At 46.9% G+C, this 19,608-nt stretch overlaps 1 protein-coding gene across 22 annotated transcripts in view; it reads left to right on the top strand.

Annotated features, from left to right (window-relative positions):
• The first annotated feature begins 313 nt into the window (after nt 1-313).
• Nucleotides 314-19,608, top strand: part of EPB41L3 (erythrocyte membrane protein band 4.1 like 3) — a 109,692-nt gene continuing 90,397 nt past the window's right edge. For 6 of the 22 annotated variants that reach the window (XM_054164140.1, XM_054164145.1, XM_054164143.1 and 3 more), the window contains exon 1: nt 315-588. The gene's annotated coding sequence lies outside the window, so the exon portion shown is untranslated. Of the gene's footprint in view, nt 589-2,726; nt 2,852-19,608 lie in introns of those variants that run through there. The other 16 variants (XM_054164136.1, XM_054164137.1, XM_054164138.1 and 13 more) reach the window with 7 other exon arrangements.

Below are 19,608 nucleotides of genomic sequence, written 5' to 3'. Positions count from 1 at the left end.
AAAAATTCATTTAACTGAGTCAAAAACCATCCAGGTCCCTCTGGATGCGGGATAGAGGGTGGGGTCCTGCTCCTGAGGGTGGTGGGCCGTGGGGGGGGAAGTCTGGCTTCACAAACCTCCCGCCATGCAGCTTTGGCCACTCGCTGCCGCTTTTCCTTTTTATTTATTTCGCCCCCCTTTTTTTATTTTTTTCCCTTTTTCCCTCCCTCTCTCCGGAGCAGCCTCCGCAGCCCTGATTTGCTGGGAAGCGGTGGAGGCTTCGCTCTGGGCAGAGCCGGGGCTGCGCCGTCGCTGCTGACGCGTGGCCGCCACCAGCGGGAGCAGCACCCCCCCCGCCTCCCCGGTTCCATTGCTGGGAGCAATCCCGGACCCGTTACCACAACGGCTCAACGGTACCAGCGGTAGGCACCTCGGTACCATTACCGGCCACAGCAGCAGCTCCACGGTACCGGCGGGAGCAACCCCGGTACTACTACCGGCAACAGCAACAGCTTCACGGTACCGACGGGAGCAGCCCCGGTGCCTCCGCCGCTGCCACCACTGCGAGCAGCCCCAGTACCGCCGTCGCCTCTCCCCGCCGCCTCCAAGGTACCTTCCCGCCTTTCCCTGCCCCCCTATTCCCGGTGCGGTGTCCTCCCTGCAAGGGGGAAACAGGGGACATGCCTTGGGGGAGGTAAAATCTGCCTTCCCCTTATGATTAATTTTTTTATATATACGTGTGTGTGTATATATATGTGTATATATATATATATAAAATATATATATACACACACACATATGAAGCCAGGAGCCATTTTAAGTTAGCAGCCGCGGAGAGGGGCCGGAGGGCGGCGTGTCCGTGAGGGGGGTGCCGGCGTTTGGGAAGCCGGGGATGGCGGGGCGGGGGGGAGGAAGACGACGACGACCTCCCTCTGCGTCCCTGTGAGGGACACACACACACATGGCTGCTTGCACCATAGCTGTACCCGGGGGGTGTGGGTGTCAGTTTTAGTATTTTTTTTACTCATTTCTGCGGCGAAACTTCGGCTCTGAGTCCCCCACCTCCCCGCCTCCCCGGCTCACAGCGGCTGGGCGGTGCAGGGTGAGCGCTTCCCCCGTCACACAGAGCCCTCGGTGCCTCTGTCCCCTCACCGCGCTTTGCAGTCACTCGGGGTGGGGGGTGGGGTGGGGGTTGTTTCCACACACCCCTCCCCGTGGGTTCTGCAATGCGGCGGGTGTGGTTATATAGGGAGCACATCGCAGCCCCGGGCCGCTGCAGTGGCAAAGCCGCCGGCCCTCCCCGCTACCCTGTCCCCTGGGTCCCCTCCCCCGTTCCCCCGTCTTCCTTCTTCGGTCCCCGCCCTGACGGTTCGGAGCTGTCAGACCCGGACTGCCTCGCCTCTGGCATGGCAAAGGGGGCAATCCTGGTTTTGAGAAAGGTAAAGATGGTTTTCCTTCCCTGTCCCTCAGCGTGTGCTGATACTGGAGGCAGAAAGTGTTTCAACTCAGCGTGTGAGCCTAAAGTAACTACGGGGTTTGAAGCGTTTTCTGTCAAAATGATCATAAATCAGAGGTCTGCTTGCCAAAAGAGAAATTCTCTTGGGTTAGGTGCGGCCCACGTGTATCCGTATTTTATCACCTGGCAAGCTGAATCATCACTCTGTCAGTTTAGTTTTAATATTGTCAGCATTTCTCTGTGTCCGTAGAAAGCTGAAAGTACAACTAAATGTCATGGAAAATAAGAATATCCCTTGTATTCTGTAAAAGATGTACTGAGGTGCAGAAAGGGAAGTTTTGGAGTTGCAATCTTGGTTAGATGTGATTGAGAGTTCTCTTTTCTCTCTAAATCTGTGAAGACTATTATTTCTTCTAAATCTATGGAGAACACTTTTTCTTTTAAATCCATTTAGAACATTAGTTCCTCTACATCCCTGGAGAATATTCTTTTCCTTAAAATCTACAGGGAATGTTCTTTTTTCTCTATATCTATAGAGAACATTCTTTCCTCTGCATCTCTGGAGAACATTCTTTTTCCTTAAAATCTATAGAGAATGTTCTTTTTTCTCTATAGAGAACATTCTTTCCTCTACATTTCTGGAGAACATTCTTTTTCCTCCACGTCTCTGGAGAGCATCCCTTTTTCTCTACATCTCTGGACAACAGGCCTTTCATAGAGCATTAAAAGGTCAAGATCATCATGCTGCATCATCAGTATGTGGTTAAATTCATGCATCTTGCTGCACCCGTGTGTGTACATACATAACAGAAGTGAATAATGCTAAGCTGGTCTCCTTGGTGGGAAAGTTTTGGCTCGAAGGTGAGGATGAGACCTGAATGGCAACTAGGGAAGAGTCCAAGAGCACTGCATTGGAGTAAGAGCTGATTGAAGCTCATCCCTTAAAGAGCAGAAAAGCTGTTTGAGCTGTAGACCTGCTCATAAAACACATCAGGAAGCATTACAATTAAATTGTTTTCATTTTATCAGACCAGTACAGCCTGAGCCTCTCCCTGAACTAGTTTCTTCCAGTTGCCTCCCTCCACCCATGATGCAGCTGATGGGTCTCATCTCCCCCCAAACTGCTCAGTATTACTGAGGAGATGGGTCAGGATACATGTCAGCTCATGGGAAGGGAGCCAGCTTCTGGGGTGGGCAGATTTGCTTTGGGAGGAGAAGGAGGAGGGAGGCAGCAGGGTGTGGCAGCATCCTCAGCCTCCCCCTCGCCTCCGCCTTGGTCGCAGGGCTGGGCTGTGTCTGCTGGGGAGCTGCAGCGGAACTGGAAAGGTCTAATTTTAGGTGGGGTTTTATTCTCTCTCCGGTGAAGGAGCAAGTGAAGGTGAAGCTGTAACTTACGTAATACTTGAATTAAGCAGGGTGAGTGGGTTTTTTATTTTGTTTGCAGTGGAAACCTAAGTATTGACTCTTCAATGCTAAAAACTGGCTGTTGACAGGTTTTTCTTGAAGGCTTGGGTGGGTGGGTTGTAGATAATAAGAGCACTGGGGGTAGATGTGACCCTCAGGACTGTGCTCACACTTCTATTTGTTAGATTTGTTGTTTGGTGCAGTGGCTGGGAGTACCTCAGGGGCCATGTGTGGTTATTACTTTATTAAATACATAAAATTGTCACTTCTCTGCATGTCAGGCATGATCTCAAGTTAACAGAAACTTCTTGAAATGTGTTAAATGTGTTATGCACGGTGGGTGACATTCAGTCTGGTTTCATGGAGGTCTCATGTACCAGTAAATGACTGCTTGTTGTCTCGGGAGAAAACATCAAACCATTTGTAAGAGGCTACAAAAGAATTCTTGTTTCTCGTGAGTTTTATCTCTTGAGCTAAAAGCCTTTTTAACACTAAAAGCATTAATAACTGGGTGACTTTATCACATCAGAATACATCCCGGGAGGGAGGATCTGTGTACGTACAGAGTACATTGGGCTTTGAAAACAAAGGGTGGATCTGTGCACAGAAGAGTTGTTCCGTGAGTCGGCAGGATTTGGCTTCTCTGGGGTTGTGCAGTGTGGCCTTGGGATGTTGTGGTTTAGCATCATTATCATCCCATTTTTCTCTGGAAATATGCTGCAGTTGCAGAGCTGGAATTTTCAAAGTGTTTTGTTCAGAGATAATTTCTAATCAAGTGAAACAAAATTGGTATAATAAGATCCTTGTTGACTAAGCTGGAAATGTAGCTGAAAGCATCTTTATCCTGCAGGATCACAATTGATTGTTTTTATTTAGGGCTTGTAGTGATAGAATGTGGGGGAATGGCATTAGGCTGGAAGAGGGTAGATTTAGACTGCAGAATAAATATTACAAAGAGCGACTGAAGGAGCTGGGGCTGTTCAGTCTGAAGAAGAGGAGGCTAAGGGGAGACCTCATCACTCTCTGCAACTACCTGAAAGAACATTGGAGAGAAGAGATTGGTGCTGGTCTCTTTTCACAGGTAATTAGCAATAGAACAAGTGGGGATAGCCTCAGTCTGCAACAGGGTAAATTTAGACTGGATATTAGGGGAAAAAAATCACAGAAAGAGTAATCAGACATTGGACAGGCTGCCCAGGGAGGTGGTTGTGTCACCATCCCTGGGTGTGTTTAAAGTTCATTTGGATGTGATGTGCAGAGTAGGGTCAAAGGTTGGACTTGATGATACCAGGGGTCTTTTCCAACCTGAATTGTTCTATGATTAGGAATAAATTCTTCACAGTGAAGACGCTGGAACAGGTTGCCCATGGAGGTTCTGGATGCCCCCTCCCTGGATGTCTTCAAGGTCAGGTTGGACAGGGCCTTGAGCAAGCTGGTCTAGTGGAGGGTGTCCCTGCCCATGTGGGCTTGTTGGAATTACATGATCTTTAAGGAGCCTTGCAACCAAAACCAGTCTATGATTCTATCACTTAGATGCAGAAGTTAGAAAGTATGTAGAAGGGTGTTACCCAGTGCTTAAATAAGCATTGCTGAGCTGTTGGAATCACTGCTGTAACAGGAGCTTCAAAAAGAGGTGAAGCACTGCAGAAGTGATGGATTAGCTGGGATTTATCACATGGTTTTCTTCATTTTTAATATCCTGTATTAACCATTTGGGTAATGGTCCAATTGTAAATGTGTGTATGGACACACAGCACTTCCTAGCTGGAAAACCCCAAAGACAAACATTTGTTTTGTGTGGCAATAACTCAGTTTCTTTACTTTTAACAGCACAGGTGGTGGGAAGAAGAATCTAAGCACTTATCTTCCTTAGGAGAAATCCTACAGGCCCTTTGCTTCTGCCTCTGCCATTCCCAATCATTGTCACCGTAACCATCGGTGCAGAGGAACCTCAGGAGGATTGCAGAGGACTAAATATCTGTGGAAAAGCAGAAATGGGTCAGGATTTGGGACAACCGAGGTAACCTGAGACAGCACGCTGGATAGACAGCAACCTCAGTGCCTCCTGCACCTTTCCTGAGTGATTGATATGATGCAATCGAAGTAATTGTCCTCTTTTTTTCTCTGGAGAAAAAGTGAAAAAAGCTTTTTCACTTGGTGTTTCTGTCAGCAGAGCAGTTTGTTCTCTAGTAACAGGGAGAAAAGCAAAAAAAGGGAATGATCAGGCTCTTCTAAATCACTTCCAAAGCTGTTTGCATCCTGTGGGGTGAGGTGTATGCAAAGGTAATACATAAATAAGAAAAAAATAGATAAAAAATAACACCCTGCACTGGTACAGCAAGGGGTTGACCTGCTGGAAAGCAGCTCCAAGGAAGACCTAGGAGTGCTGGTGGAGAACAAGTTCACTGTGAGGCAGCAGCGTGCCCTCATGGCCAAGGAGGTCAACAGTCTCTTGAGGTGCAATGAGAAGAGTGTGGCCAGTAGGTCGAAGGAGGTTGACCTTTACCCTCTACTCTGTCCTAGTAAGGCCACATTTGGAGGTCTGAGTCCAGTTCTGGGCTTTCCAGTTCAAGAGAGATGGAGAACTACTGGATAGAGTCCAGTGGAGGCTACAAAGATGCTGAGGGGTCTGGAGCATCTCTGTGAGGAGGAAAGGCTGAGAGACCTGGGGCTTTTTAGCCTGGAGAAGAGCAGACTGAGATGGGATCTCAGCAACAGCTAAAGGGTGGGGGTCAACAGGATGGGGCCAGACTCTTTACAGTGGTGTCCATTGACAGGCCAATAGGTGATGTGCCTCTGGAACCCAGGAGGTTCCACCTGAAGATGAGAAAAAGCTTTTTTGCTGTGACAGTGCTGGAGCCTTGGAGCAGGCTGCCCAGAGAGATCGTGGAGTCTTCTTTTCTGGAGAGATTCCAAACTGACCTTGATATTGTGGTCCTAGGCAACCTGCTATAGGTGACCCTGCCTTAGCAGGGGGGTTGGATTAGATGATCCCCAGTGGTCCCTTCCAACCCCTACTGTGCTGGGATTCTGGGATTTTTAAAAGTACAAGAAGTTAAAAAGGGGGGGCGGAAATCCCCATTCTTACATCAACCTCTTTAATCTTTATGCTTTCTTCTCCATATCTTGGAAATACTTTGTGTGATTCCCTTTCTGTGCTTTCTCTACCTATCAAAACTGACCTGTGGGCAAGCTGAGAAACAAAAGAAACCCTGAAATCTGCCTGAAGAACACCCACCAGATGTTTGATCCCACTGAGAAAAGCCATTATAGTTGAGAGTGTTAAAGAAGAATGTGGAAACCAGGGACTTGGAGCATATGCAAGGGGGTGAAGGGCTTGAAGTAATGGGAAGCATATGTGAATGTAAGGAAGTATTTTGGGAAGGGGGTGGTGCATGAAGAGAAAGCCAAGTGATTTTTAATCACTTGGTCTTTCACCTGTCTAATACCAGTGAAACTCAATTGCAAACAAGCATGTAAGGGAGGACTTGCTGTTACCTTTATTCTTCTTCCATGTTTTTGGAAGTTGTGCTGTATTAAAGGAGTTGGCAACTTAATATGATCTGGTTGTATTTGTATTATTAGTGAGTCTGTCAAAGCTGTGGTGTGATCACATGTTAGATGTGTTGACAGTGGTCTGCGTGTCTAAGAACATATATGAGGTCCCTCTACAACTTTTCTTCACCATCCCTTTTTAATATGAACCATTTGTTTGGCTATGCAGGGGCTTGTGACAGAAATCTTGGGGGTTTCCATCATCTGTAAGCCCATTTTCCTACCTGGCATTCCTTATTATCTCTACAGTAACAGGTCTTGGAGGAGTTGGAGTTGGATGTTAGTGTATGGTTTAGGATTGTTTCTCCACTCAGGCTGAGAGAGTTGGGGTTGTTCAGCCTGGATAAAAGAATGCTTCAATGAGACCTTCTTGTAGCCTTTCAGTGCTTACAGCGGCCTGTAAGAAAGCTGGGGACAGACATTTGAGCAGGGCCTGTTGTGACAGGACAAGGGGTGATGGTATTAAACCAAAACCAAGAGATTTGACTGGAGACAAGGAAGAAAATGTTCACAGTGAATGTGATGAAACACTGACAGGGATTTTGCCTTAAAAAAAATTCCACTTATCCTACATAATGATGCATTTTGTCCTTAAACATGATGTAATCCTTGCTTAATTGCCGTTTCTATTAATCATTTTCAACTGCCATGAAAATGTTTTTATCTCCTTTCAGGAGCATGGTCTTTTCTTAAGCAGTGGTTGTGTCAGGTTGGATGGGGCCCTGATATACTTGAAGATGTTCCTGCTCACTACAAGGGGGTTGGCCTAGGTATCTTTAAGGTCCCTTCCAAAGGATTCTGTGATTCCTCCAGACTCCTTGTTGGGGCCTATCCTGGCACCATCCTTCAGATCACCCAGGAAGGTGGCCAACACCTGCCCCACAGAAATTATCCTTTGGCATTCCCCCATCCTCGGAATGCTTCATCCTCAGTGCTCCCCATCTCCTTCCTGGAGTTGGGTAGATTCTGGGAGGCAGCCACACACCTCAAGGTGCCCAAGCATCCTTTCCCCAGAGGCAGGAGATGATGTTGCTTAGCATGGAGAAAAGAGGCTCAAGGCAGACCTTCTTACTCTCTACAACTCCCTGAAAGGAGTTTGGAGCAAGGTGGGAGTTTGTCTCCTTGCAATAATTGATAAGGCAGGAGGGAACAGCCTGAAATTGTGCTAGGGGAAGTTTAGGTTAGACGTGAGGAACAATTTCTTTCCCAGACAGGTTGTCAAGCCCTGGAACAGGCTGTGCAGGGCAGTGCTGGAGTCCCAGTCCCTGAAGGGATTTCAAAGCTGTGATAGATGTGGTGCTTAGGGATGTGGTGACTTAGCAGTGCCAGGCTAACAGGTTGACTTGATGATCTTTAAGATCTCTTCCAAGCAAAACAATTCTGGGTTTCTATGATTGCTGGTGGTGGCAAAGCAGGAGGACTCCCTGGTGGTGGTGGTTACCTTGTTTATTCCTTATGAATCTGAGGTCAATTACGTGTAACACCCCCTGGTTTCCTAGGACATATTGGCTGCAAATGAAGCCTTATTTAATAAGCCAACAAATGCAAACAGGCTGTGAAGAGAGAGAGAGAAAAAAAAAAAGCTCTTCCAGACCTCAGAAACATATGTTTGTGCTAACTGAGAGACCTGTTCTTGCACCCTGACTCACGTCAGGGAGTGACTTTATCTGCCAGTCTTCCTACAGAAATGGGAAAGTCTGCCTGTCAAGGAAGGCTCAGCTGGGTTTAGATGGATCAAAAGCTGACCCTACCAAGGCATGACTTAGGTCAGGAAGCTGTAATCTCTCAGAGGACCCTGGTGGTGATGACTTCACCTGCTCTGCTGCATTCTTCACTGTTTTTATTCAATTAAACCACCTCTCTTTCAGAGGAAGGGTTGGGACAGGCAGTGCTCAGCCCTACTCCCCAGACGCAGTGTGGTGGCTCCACTTGGGTAAATATATGGACGTATAAATCCACACAGAGAGAAACACCACTTGCCTATGGGATTTATGTGCAGCATAACCTGGTACCTCTGGTTTGTTCCTAGTCCTTAACATTGTATGCCAGTAAATCATAGAGTCATTTTGGTTGGAAGACACCTTTAAGGTCATTGGGTCCAACCATTAACCCAGCACCGCCTGGTCCTGCACTTGGGTTACAACAACTTCAGCCAATACTACAGGTTTGGGGCAGAGTGGCTGGAAAGCTGCCCAACAGAAAAGGCCCTAGGGGTGCTGGTTGACAGCTGGCTGAAGATAAGCCAGTGTGTGCCCAGGTGGCCAAGAAGGCCGACAGCATCCTGACATGTATCAGCAATACTGTGGTCATCAGGACTAGGGCAGTTGATTGTGAGCTGAGGGGAGCTCCCTGAAAGGATGTTGTAGTGAGGTGGGAGTCAGTCTCTTCTCCTTAGTGTCAAGTGATAGACAAGAGGAAATGGTGTCAAGTTGTACCAGGTGAGGTTTAGGTTGGATATTACAAAACTTTCTTTCTTGAAAGAGTGGTCAGATGCTGGAACATGCTGCCCAGGGCAGTAGTCAAGTCACCATCCCTGAAGGTGCTCAAGAATTGTCTAGATACGGCAGTTTGGGACATGGATTAATGGCCATAGCAGTGTGGGGTCAGTGGTTGAACTCGGTGATCTTAGAGGTCTTTTCCAAATGAAAGGATTCTATGATTCTGTGATTCTGTGTTCACATCTGCACAGCAGATGTGTAGTTGAAGTGAGAAGGATTCCAAAAGCAGGTAGAGAGTTGACTCTGATATTGACACTTCTGTTACCACGGCTGCTGGGATCCTCCTGATCACTGTAATGAGGAAACTGCCACCACCCTGGCTTCATGGGCACCCCCAGAACTGTGCCATGTGTCCTGCAAGAAATAATCTATGTCCATTCCTGTAGCACAGCAGTGGGCATTTGCTAAAACTTTAAGATGGAAGTTCTTTGTATTCTTCATCTCGGTGTCCTTAATTCAGTCATTGTGCCCTCAGGCTAAGAGACAGACTGGCTGTACTGCTCTGCAGCACCACATCAGTGGAGAAGCTGAAAAGTAAAATATTTGTGGTTTATGCATGATGTGAGTGTTAAGGAAAAGAGTTTGGGGTTCACATGATGAAGAGCAAGTCAAGCAATCTGTGTCACACCACTGGCAAACGAGGATAAAACACCTTCAGACTTCCAGCATGAAGTTCTGGATGGGACGGTTTGGTTTGGCTTTGCAAGAGCTGTGACCTAGTACAGATCAGAAACAACTTCAACACCAACACGCTGAAGACAAAGGCAAACTTTGCAAGTAACTTTACTGGTATCAGCACTTCAACATCATGAAAGTTAATTTAGGGACATAGTTTAGTGGTGACCTGGCAGTGCTGGGTTAATGGTTGGAGTCGATGATCTTAAATGTCTTTTCCAGCCTAGATATTTAGCTATGTGCAAATGCTGCTAGGTACAAGGTTTCTTGTAGGCTAGGTACAAGCCTAATAGGTACATAAAGCCTGGCTGAAGATACTTAAATGTATTGATAAAGGTGGTGGGTGTTGTCTTCTCTCCCTGCCTTGGACAGTGGGTGAGATGGACACATTGTCCATGGGCTCTTCTCCAATCCATCACAGGTGTAAAACTATTCCCAAGATTGGAATAAACCAAGACAAATGAACTAATCTCTAGTTCTTGAGGGTGTCATTAAATAGGATGTCATGAGAAATGGATGTGGGTGGTGGTTATCTTCTTTCACTTTTTCCAAGATATCTGCTGTGGTCCATTAATATGGAATAGTAGAATGGTTTGTAGGGGACCTTAAAGCCTGTTCTAGTGCCTCACCAACCTCATGGCAAAGAATTTCTTCCTAAAGTGTAGTCTAAATCCAGCTTCTTCCAGTTTGAAGCCATCATCACTCCTGTCACTCCATGGCTTTGTAAAAATTCTCTATCCAGCTCTCCTGTAGCTCCTTTCAAATACTGCAAGGCTGCTCTAAGGTCTCCCTGGAGCCTTCTCCAGGCTGAACAAGCCCAAGTCTCTCCACCTGAGAGAGTCCCATTACATATTAATCCTATTATATATTAATAGGACTGGTGGCATTGAGGGCAGGACTGAACACGGGCTGCAAAATAGTGTCCATACCAGATCGAAACTGGTCCAGAGCTTGTCTACAACTACTGTTTGCTGCACTTACCATGCTAAGCCCCTCAAGTAAGTGATCACACTGCAACATGGTATTGAAGCACCTTTCTTGCTGCCTGGCCTCAAATTCCAGCTCTGAGCCTGCTCAGAGAAAGCCTGCAAAACTCTTTAATAAATCAGAGATGGAAATTAGGTCACCTCGCCTGCCATCCGCATCGTGAGCTTGCTACCCAGACGGTGCTGCTCTGTCTCAGCAGCTCCTAAATGATTCAAGTGCCGAGGTTTCTCCCAATTCCCTGGGCAGGCTGTTCTACAGCCCAGTAAACCTTACTGTCTATCCCACCTACCCACCTCCTCCTCGCCACCCCAGTTTTGCCTCTATCCCATTTTGTTCTCTTCTTTCTTAGATCTCCCTCTGCTTCCCCCCAAAACCTCCTCTTGATGCTGCCACAACTGCCATCCGGCACAAATTGTTGCTGAGGAAACGTTCTTCTGCCTCTCCTGTAATCCCACTGTAGTGTGCTGCTATTTTTAGGAGGAAGAAATAGGAGGCGGAAAGGGAATGAGAAGCTGCCAGCTCCAGCTGTACACGGCTAATGCTCCAGTTTGTGGAAACTACATGGCAGTGTTTCCCTTTAAGCACACAGAATTAACCAAAACTTCCAGTCTTCTAGAATGATCCAAACGGGAGAGAGAAGAAATCAGAATGACAAAATTGCAAGGTAAAAAAGCCAGCCATCTCACTCCACCTTTCCACTCTGTGGCTGAGACTCACTCTGACTTGGGATGGCCCCTCAAATGGAGGTGAGACCTGTGTTTTACGCCTTCTTAGAGACCAGGCAACGTACTGACCTCTGGAAATGCAGCATGGAGACCCATCGCCATGCCCAACCTACCCAGCCAGCGTTGGTGCTGCCACACGTACCATGCAAAGGGCTCTATCGAGCATTGGATTTACCCTGGATTACCAAGACCATCTGGTTTAAAGCAAGAGCATCATGCCGTCCTAAGAGCACACTGTTATACCTTATCCACCATCTTCACCTTTATCCAGCCTCATATTCATATTCTTCTAATCTTCTGATGAGCAGCTGAAGGAACTGAGTTTGTTCTGCCTGGAGGAAACGAGGCTGAGGGGAGACCTTGTTGCACTCTGCAACTCCCTCAAAGGAGGCTGGAGCAAAGTGGGAGTTGGTCTCCTCTCCCCAAGTGATAGGACAAGTAGTTCAAGTTGTACCAGAGGAGCTTTAGATTGGACATGAGGAACAATTTCTTCCGCAGAAGGGTTATCAAGCTTTGGAACAAGCTGGGCAAAGAAGTGGTAGAATCCCCATCCCTGGAAGGGTTTCAAAGCTATATAGATGTGATGCTGAGAGACATGTTTTAGTGGTAACCTGACAGTGCTGGATTAACAGTTGGACTTGACAATTTTAAAGGTCTTTTCCAAACTCAACAATTCTATGTTTCTAAGCAGCCTGTGGAAATCAACACAAGTGTTTTGTATCTCTGTAATTTTTAAGAGATAAAATAGATGCATTAGGAACAGGCTGCCCAGACAGGTTGTGGAGTCTCCTTTGCTGGAGGCTTTCAAAACCTGCCTGGACATGTTCCTATGTGGCCTGCCATAGGTGGTCCTGCTTTGGCAGGGGTTTGGACTTGATCTTCAGAGGTCCCTTGCAGCTCTTACCACTCTCTAGATGACTCAAACCACCACATTGACTCAAAATGCTTTGCTGCCTTAAGACATAACAGGGCTATCATTCCCATCCTGATAGAGTCCTCTGCACGCTTGTAAGAAGAATTTCTGCAGGGGAGGACTTGGCAAACAAATCAAGGTCTCCACCAAGAAAATTCATTGTCTGTCCATTTTCTAAACAAAACTAGTTCAGCCCACAACAAGTGTTTTGTGTCTGGTTTCCACAGGCTGTGTTTTGAGTTGGTAAAGTAGACGTGATGGGCAATAATTCAGTACAAGTACCAGAGAAGCAGACTTCACAACCTCTCCAGGCAGCCTATTCCAGAGGTCTAGCACCCTCACATGGTTTCTCTTGTTAGAAGGTGGCAACTCCACGTTGGAGTATTTCTTGTCTTCCATAAGGAAATGAAGCAGTGACTGGCAGTAGATGAGACTTTCATCCAGATGTGGGTGAAAAGCTTCTCAAGCCTCTTGGTCCTTCCTGGCAGACCTGCTGGTACAGGATGAACTGCTCTTTCCAGGCACAGGTGAAACCCTCAGCTTGGTTTCTTTGTCACTTTCCTGGCAAACCCCAATGTTTGGGGCCTTTAAAAAATCAGGGGGCAGACTTTTTAGCAGGTTCTGTTGTGACAGGAAAAGGGGTGATGGGTTTAAACTAAATAAAGGGAGATTCAAACTAGAGAGACAGAAGAAATACTATGAGGATGGTGAGACACTGGCAGAGGTTGCCCATAGAGGTGGTAGATGCCTCATTCCTGGAGCCATTCCAGGCTGGGTTGTTTAGGGCTCTGAGCAAGCCACTTTAGTTGCAGATGTCCCTGCTGATTGCTGGGTAAGAACTGTGGCCGGCAGGTCAAGGGAGGTGATTCTCCCCCTCTACTCAGCTCTGGTGAGACCCCACCTGGAGTACTGCATCCAGTTCTGGAGCCCCTATTACAAGAGGGATATGGAGGTGCTGGAGCATGTCCAGAGAAGGGCCACGAGGATGATCAGAGGGCTGGAGCACCTCTCCTATGAGGACAGACTGAAGGAGTTGGGGCTGTTCAGTCTGGAGAAGAGAAGGCTCCGAGGTGACTTAATTGTGGCCTTCCAGTATCTGAAGGGGGTCTACAAGAAGGCTGGGGAGGGACTTCTCAGGATGTCAGGTAGTGATAGGACTAGGGGGAATGGAATGAAGCTGGAGGTGGGGAGATTCAGGCTGGACATGAGGAGGAAGTTCTTCAGCGTGAGAGTGGTGAAGCCCTGGAATGGGTTGTCCGGGGAGGTGGTTGGGGTGCTGTCCCTGGAGGTGTTTAAGCCCAGGCTGGATGAGGCTCTGGCCAGCCTGATCTAGTGTGGGGTGTCCCTGCCCATGGCAGGGGGGTTGGAACTAGATGAACCTTGTGATCCCTTCCAACTCTGACTGATACTATGATACTTTTGAATGCCCTTTGGAACCCAAGCCATTCCACGAGCCTTTGATGTTACATCAGTGGAGCTGCCCAAGGTCCTCCCCTGCTTTGGAAAACTGAAGCTAGGAGGTGGCAGTGGAGACAAGTACAGAGGTCTCAGGGCCTGCTGGCTGGAACATCTCAAGAAAAAGTTCTTCATCTCAAGGTGCTTCACAGTACTACTCTCTCATCTCAAGGATGTTCTGTAGAGCTCCTGGGGCTGTTAGCTGTCTGACTGCTCCCACTTGAGCCTTTGTTGTAGGCGCCGTGAAGATTAATAATTCAATTTGTCAGGTGAAAATTTGAATTGCATCAGTCACGCCTCTTGTAGAGTTATCCTGTGATTAAAGATGACAAACAGTTCTTAGTGAAACCCTGGTTTTGTCTTCTCCTAACTCCTCACACATGGGTTTGAATCTTAAGGGTGTCATGTGTACTCTTCTACATTCACCTTTAAAATTATATATTTAATGTACAAAATATTCCACCTGTGTTAATTTCCACTTAAAATGTGGACCTTTCTTGCCTCGCTGCTAGGAACCAACTATAGCTGTCCAAGACCTCAATTTTTGCACCCTTCTGCTATGATCTAAAGCTCCTTCCAACTTCTTTTGAAATATTGGATGACTTTCAGCAAACCTGCAGGCTTCATCCCCTCTGAAACCAGTCTGTGTCTGCAGATGCATGGAGGCAGAATCTAAGTACTTGATTTGTCTCTGCCTCTTGAGGCAAACATCAAATCCAAAGCACCACTGCAATTAAACATGTTGAGAGGAGAGCCAGAGCTGCCTGAACCCAAACACATCCCCCTGTCTTCATCAGGAGGTGATGCGATGGCTGTGGGGCTGGTCAAGAAAGCCAGTGGTGTCTTGGTGTGCATTAAGGAGAGTGTGACCAGCAGGTTGAGAGAGGTTGTCCTCCACCTCAAACCTTGCCTTAGTGTGAGCCCACATCTGGATTATTTGGTCCGGTTCTGGGCTCCCCAGTTCAAGAGAGAAAGGGAACTACTGGAGGGAGTCCAGTGGAAGTTGCAGAGATGCTGAAGGGACTGAATCATCTCTGTGATGATGAAAGGCTGAGAGATCTGGGACTGGTTAGCCTGGAGAAGAGCAGCCTGAGACGGGATCTTCTCAATGCTCAGAAAGACTTAGAGAGCAGAGTGCAAGAGGATGGGGCCAGACTCTTTTCAGTGGTGCCCAGTGACAGGACAAGGGGCAACTGGCACAAACTGGAACTCAAGAAGTTCCATTTGAACTTTAGTAGAAACTCTTGCTGTGAGGGTGCTGGAGCCCTGGAGCAGGATGCCCAAAGATGTTGGGATTCTCCCACATTGTTATCCTGGGCAACCTGCTGTGGGTGCCCCTGCTTTAGCAGTGGGTTTGGACTAGGCAATCTCCAGAGGTCCCTCCCAAGCCCTACCATACTAGGATTCTGTAATTCTGTCTGGGTTCCTGGTGGCCACTTTTCCAGTTGTGTCATGAATGGAGCACATTCACTGTCGTGACAGTGCTTTGGCAGTCAAGCAGATGTTGTACTACTCTGTAACAGATAATATTTGGAGATGGTGGCTCCTGGATCTGCAGAGCCCTTGCACTGGAGGTGTTGTGTATGGTTATGTGAATGCAGAGCCTCAGCAGGTGTCCCAGATGTTTGGGAAACACAGAAGTAACATCAGTTTGTAGCTGTCTGGTGGGGTTTTCTTGGGGCTTATTGATCATTGTTCTGAAATCCCCATTGCATGTGCACTGGGAGTTACACACCTCCAACCTGCTCTGTTCAGCTGCCCCCATGGTCATATGCATCACATTACCAAAAATAGTGTTCTATAGACATCTCCTTTCCCTTTTCAGCTGTGAAGCCAATATCTTTTTCCCAGGAGGGATTGAAAAGCCATGTAGATGTGGTGCTGAGGGACATGGTTTAGTAGTGACCTGGCAGTGGTAGGTTAACCATTGGACTTGATGATCTTAAAGGTCTCTTCCAGCCAGAATAATTCTATGATTCTATATTTGGTCATTTATTCATTCAGAAGATCTTTCAAAATCTTAATCTTTCACCTCAGAGCTGCTGTTTGAACTTTGGGCTTGGCTTGCACAGCTTTGGAAGCAATGGTGGTTACTCAGCTCTTTCCAGGGTGTTCTCCATGCAAGCTCTTACAGTGGTTATCCATCAGTTTTCAAGCTCTTTGCACTTACCAACATGATAAAAATCAATTAGTTAGTAATTAACATAGTAGTACTCAACCATTTAATTTCTCTACTGGTTTGTAAGTGAATGGTAGGGTTTTACCCTAAAACCTGTCAAGTTTAAGAGGTTTTGATCCTCTCCTGTGTCTTGGAAATTGGAAGAAGAGCTTTTTAGGGACTGCTTAGAAGCAAACGATGGATATTGGTGCCATCTCCCAAGCATGGCAGCTGGAAAGTTTAATTATAGGCTGGGAAGTCAGTTGGGGATTAAGGAGAGTGTTAGCAGAAGGGGTGGATGTTAACAACAGCTGTTTGCTGTGGGCTTCGGGGAGGCCGGGTACATATAGAACATAAATAAAGTGTAGGGCCAGACTCCAGGTCACTTGTTCCTTGACGTGTGAGCTTGGGCTGTGTGAAATCACTTTAGTGGCTCACACATGGAGAGGTGTGTGTGGAGGGAGGGGGAAATTCCTCCTGCCTGTGTTGCTGAGATCACTAATGGTGCAAATTCCTAGGACAGTTATAGCCAAATCCTAGGACAACCTTTCCTTTCCATCACTTTTCTTAGTGCTGAGTTTAGGTTCCTTCCTTCATTTGCATTTGGTCTGCTCTGAAAAGAGCTTTTTTTTTTCTCCTCTCTTTTTCCTTCTGTGGCACAGGTTTTTCCTTATATCAGTTATGTTTGAGTGAGGAGGAGTTGAAAGGGATGTGTGCCAGGCTTACACTGGTGCATACATGACTTCAGGAATCTGCTTTCTAACAGTGGTGGGGATTGGAAGAGACCTCTGGAGATCATCTAATTCAACCTGCCTGCTCAAGCAGGGTCACCCACAGCAGGATAACGATGTCCAGGCAGCTTTGGAATCTCTCCAGAGAAGAGCACTCCACAGCCTCTCTGGGCAGTCTGCTCCAGGGCTCCAACACCTTCACAGCAAAGAATTTTCTTCTCATCTTCAGATGGAGCTTCCTGGATTCCAGTTCACGCCCATTGCCCCTTGTCCTGTCACTGGGCACTGCTGAAAAAAGTCTGGCCCCATCCTCTTAGTCCCCACTCTTTAGCTCTTGCTGAGCATTGAACAGATCCCCTCTCAGGCTGCTCTTCTCCAGGCCAAACAGACCCAGGTCCTTCACCCTTTCTTTCTCAGAAAAGACACTATGGTAATCTGAGCTCATCCTCTGAGAGGACAGAAAATGGTAACATGAACCATCTTTGGGAAAATAACAACATTAAACCAAAAAACCTTAATCATCCAAAAGCATGAAAGCTTCCCCCTCCCCCCCCCCCCCAACCAACCAAAACCAAACACACAAACAAACAAACAAAACCAAAAATACATCCAAAAAAATACCCAACACCAAAACAAAAAATTAACCCCAAATCCAGCTTTTTAGTTTTGGTGGACTTTCTGCTCTTACAGTTAAGAGTAATAGCACATATGAAGACTCCTAGAAGGTTTTAGGCTGGAAAAGACCTTTAACATCCTCTAGTCCAATATCCTCAGGTTCAACCTTTATCTCAACTGCAGAGATCGTTCTGCTCCACCTTACAGATTGCTGTGTCTTAAGCATTCAAGAAATAAATTAGGGGAATGATCTTCTTCTTTAAATCAGTTTAATCTGAACATGTGGCACCATTTCGAAGCCATTTCTTAGAGCTATAGATGCACATCATCTTCCTTGAGAATTACAAGCTTGTAGATAAGAGCAGAGGGGGTCTGAATATCATCCAGTGAGAGGGCTCAAGTATTTACATCTCACTTTTTGGATGGTTCATGGTCCTTGGGAAGCTCCCTGGCAGTGGAAAGAAGACATTTCATGTGGCATTTCAAATGTTGGACAAGAATTCACAGCAGGCAGTTTCTCTCCTCTGAGGTTTGAGGGGAGAAGAAAGAGAAAACCATCATCAAATAGAGCTCATTTCAGGGAGCGTGAAACTTGAACCTGCTTTACTTAAGGTTGTGTCAGTGCAGGTCAGGCAACCTGCTGAGCTGCAGATGGAATCATAAGGAAAACCAACCTTCCATCTTCCTGAAGGCTTTTACAAGACCATAAACAGTGACAAAGTGGGGGAAACTGGGAAGAACCTTGAGTACCTGTGTTTTGGGTGTTGTGCCCTTGGTTGTGCCCTTCTGTCTGAACAAGAGAAAAAATCCTTGATGTGCTCACTCCACAGGCTGATGGGCTTTTTTGGGCTGGTTTAGGTTTTTTTCCCCAGTGGATTCTTTCCCCCCACCCCAGCTTGGAAGATCTATTAATTATAGGTGTAATTTTGAGGCTTAGATGCAGTTCAGGGCACAAAGGATCCTGCCATGTTTCTAGACTTATTTAATACTGATGGATTAGACACAAAAGTCTCAGAGCCCCACCCTGAAATATTGCAAGGAGCTTTTCTTCTTAAGAGCTCCTAAATATCCATGTCCACACTTGCATCTACTTGAGGCAGCTGGAGCTAACTTTGCTGCGAGCTTTCAGTTGTCTGAATGCCAGCCATTGTCTGGCCACTGGTTGGAATGGAGTGGTATTGGATATTGGCCTGTCAGCCCAGTTCTTGGCACCCTGTGCCCATGACACGTTTGCTGCTGGTGCTACACCACGATACATGATGTCGGTTGAGGTTTTGTTCCCTTTAAAGAATCACTGAATCACAGAATCATTTTGGTCGGAAGAGATTCTTAAGGTCACTGAGTTCAACTACTAACTGCCCAGCACTGCCAAGTCACAAATAAATTATGTCCCTCAGCACCACATCTCCGTGGCTTTGAAACCCCTCTAGGGATGGGGACTCCCCCACTGCCCTGATTGATCCAGGACTTGACAACCCTATTGAGGGTTTTCTCCAGGCTGGACAACCCCAGCTCCCTCAGCTTCTCCTCACAAGGCCTGTTCTCCAGATCCTTCACCAGCTTCGTTGCCCTTCTCTGAACTCGCTCCAGCACCTCAGTGTCCTTCTTGAAGTGAATGGTCCAAAACTGAACCCAGTATTTGAGGTGTGGCCTTACCAGTGTTCAGTGCAGGGGACAATCACTTCCCTGGTCCTGCTGACCACACTATTGCTGATACAGGCCAGGACCCCCGTGGGCTTCTTGGCCATCTGGGCTCACACTGCTTCATGTTCAGCCATCTAGAAACCAGCATCAAAACTTCATAAAACAGAGGTTAAAGGAATCATCCTCAATCAGTCTTCTGCTTTTCCATTTTGCATCAGCAAGTCCTAGCATGAAGCTCATTTCAGGAGTGCATTAAGATGCCCAGATTAACCCAAAATTGCTATCTTTCCTCACCATTTAACTTTCAGTTCAGGAAGGGTTGAGGCAAACATTTGGCAGCATACCCAAAGGGACCTGACACTTCTGTTACAAATAACTTGTCCACAAAAGCATCGCTTGTGTTGAAGCGGTTTGGGTCCCGGCTTGCAGCCATGGCTTTACCTAAGCATTTTACAAGAAGTGACAGGTAGACAGCAGTAATACAGACCTTAATGTGCTTGAGACCATAAAATGAGGTAGACTAGACTTTTCCTTTCCCAGGAGATGTGAGCTTGCTCCCCGTTTGTTAATAAGTTACGACACTGCCAACACTGCCACTCAGGTCACCTTAATGGCCCTGAGGATCTCAAAAGTTAAGAACACTGAGTTGTTGTAGTTTCTGGAAGATGTCGATGGAGGTTCTCCTGCCTCTCTGCTCTGCCCTAGTGAGGCCTTGTGTGGAGTATTGTGACCAGTTCTGGGCTCCTGAGTTCAAGAGAAACAGACAACTACTGGAGATAATCCAGCTACGGTGCAAAGATGCTGAGGGGCCTG

Source organism: Dryobates pubescens, chromosome 9 (genome assembly GCF_014839835.1).
Source record: "Dryobates pubescens isolate bDryPub1 chromosome 9, bDryPub1.pri, whole genome shotgun sequence".
Taxonomy (NCBI): Eukaryota; Metazoa; Chordata; class Aves; order Piciformes; family Picidae; genus Dryobates; species Dryobates pubescens.
Note: the sequence above shows the minus strand (reverse complement) of the source record. Positions and strands in the feature narration are given on the sequence as shown.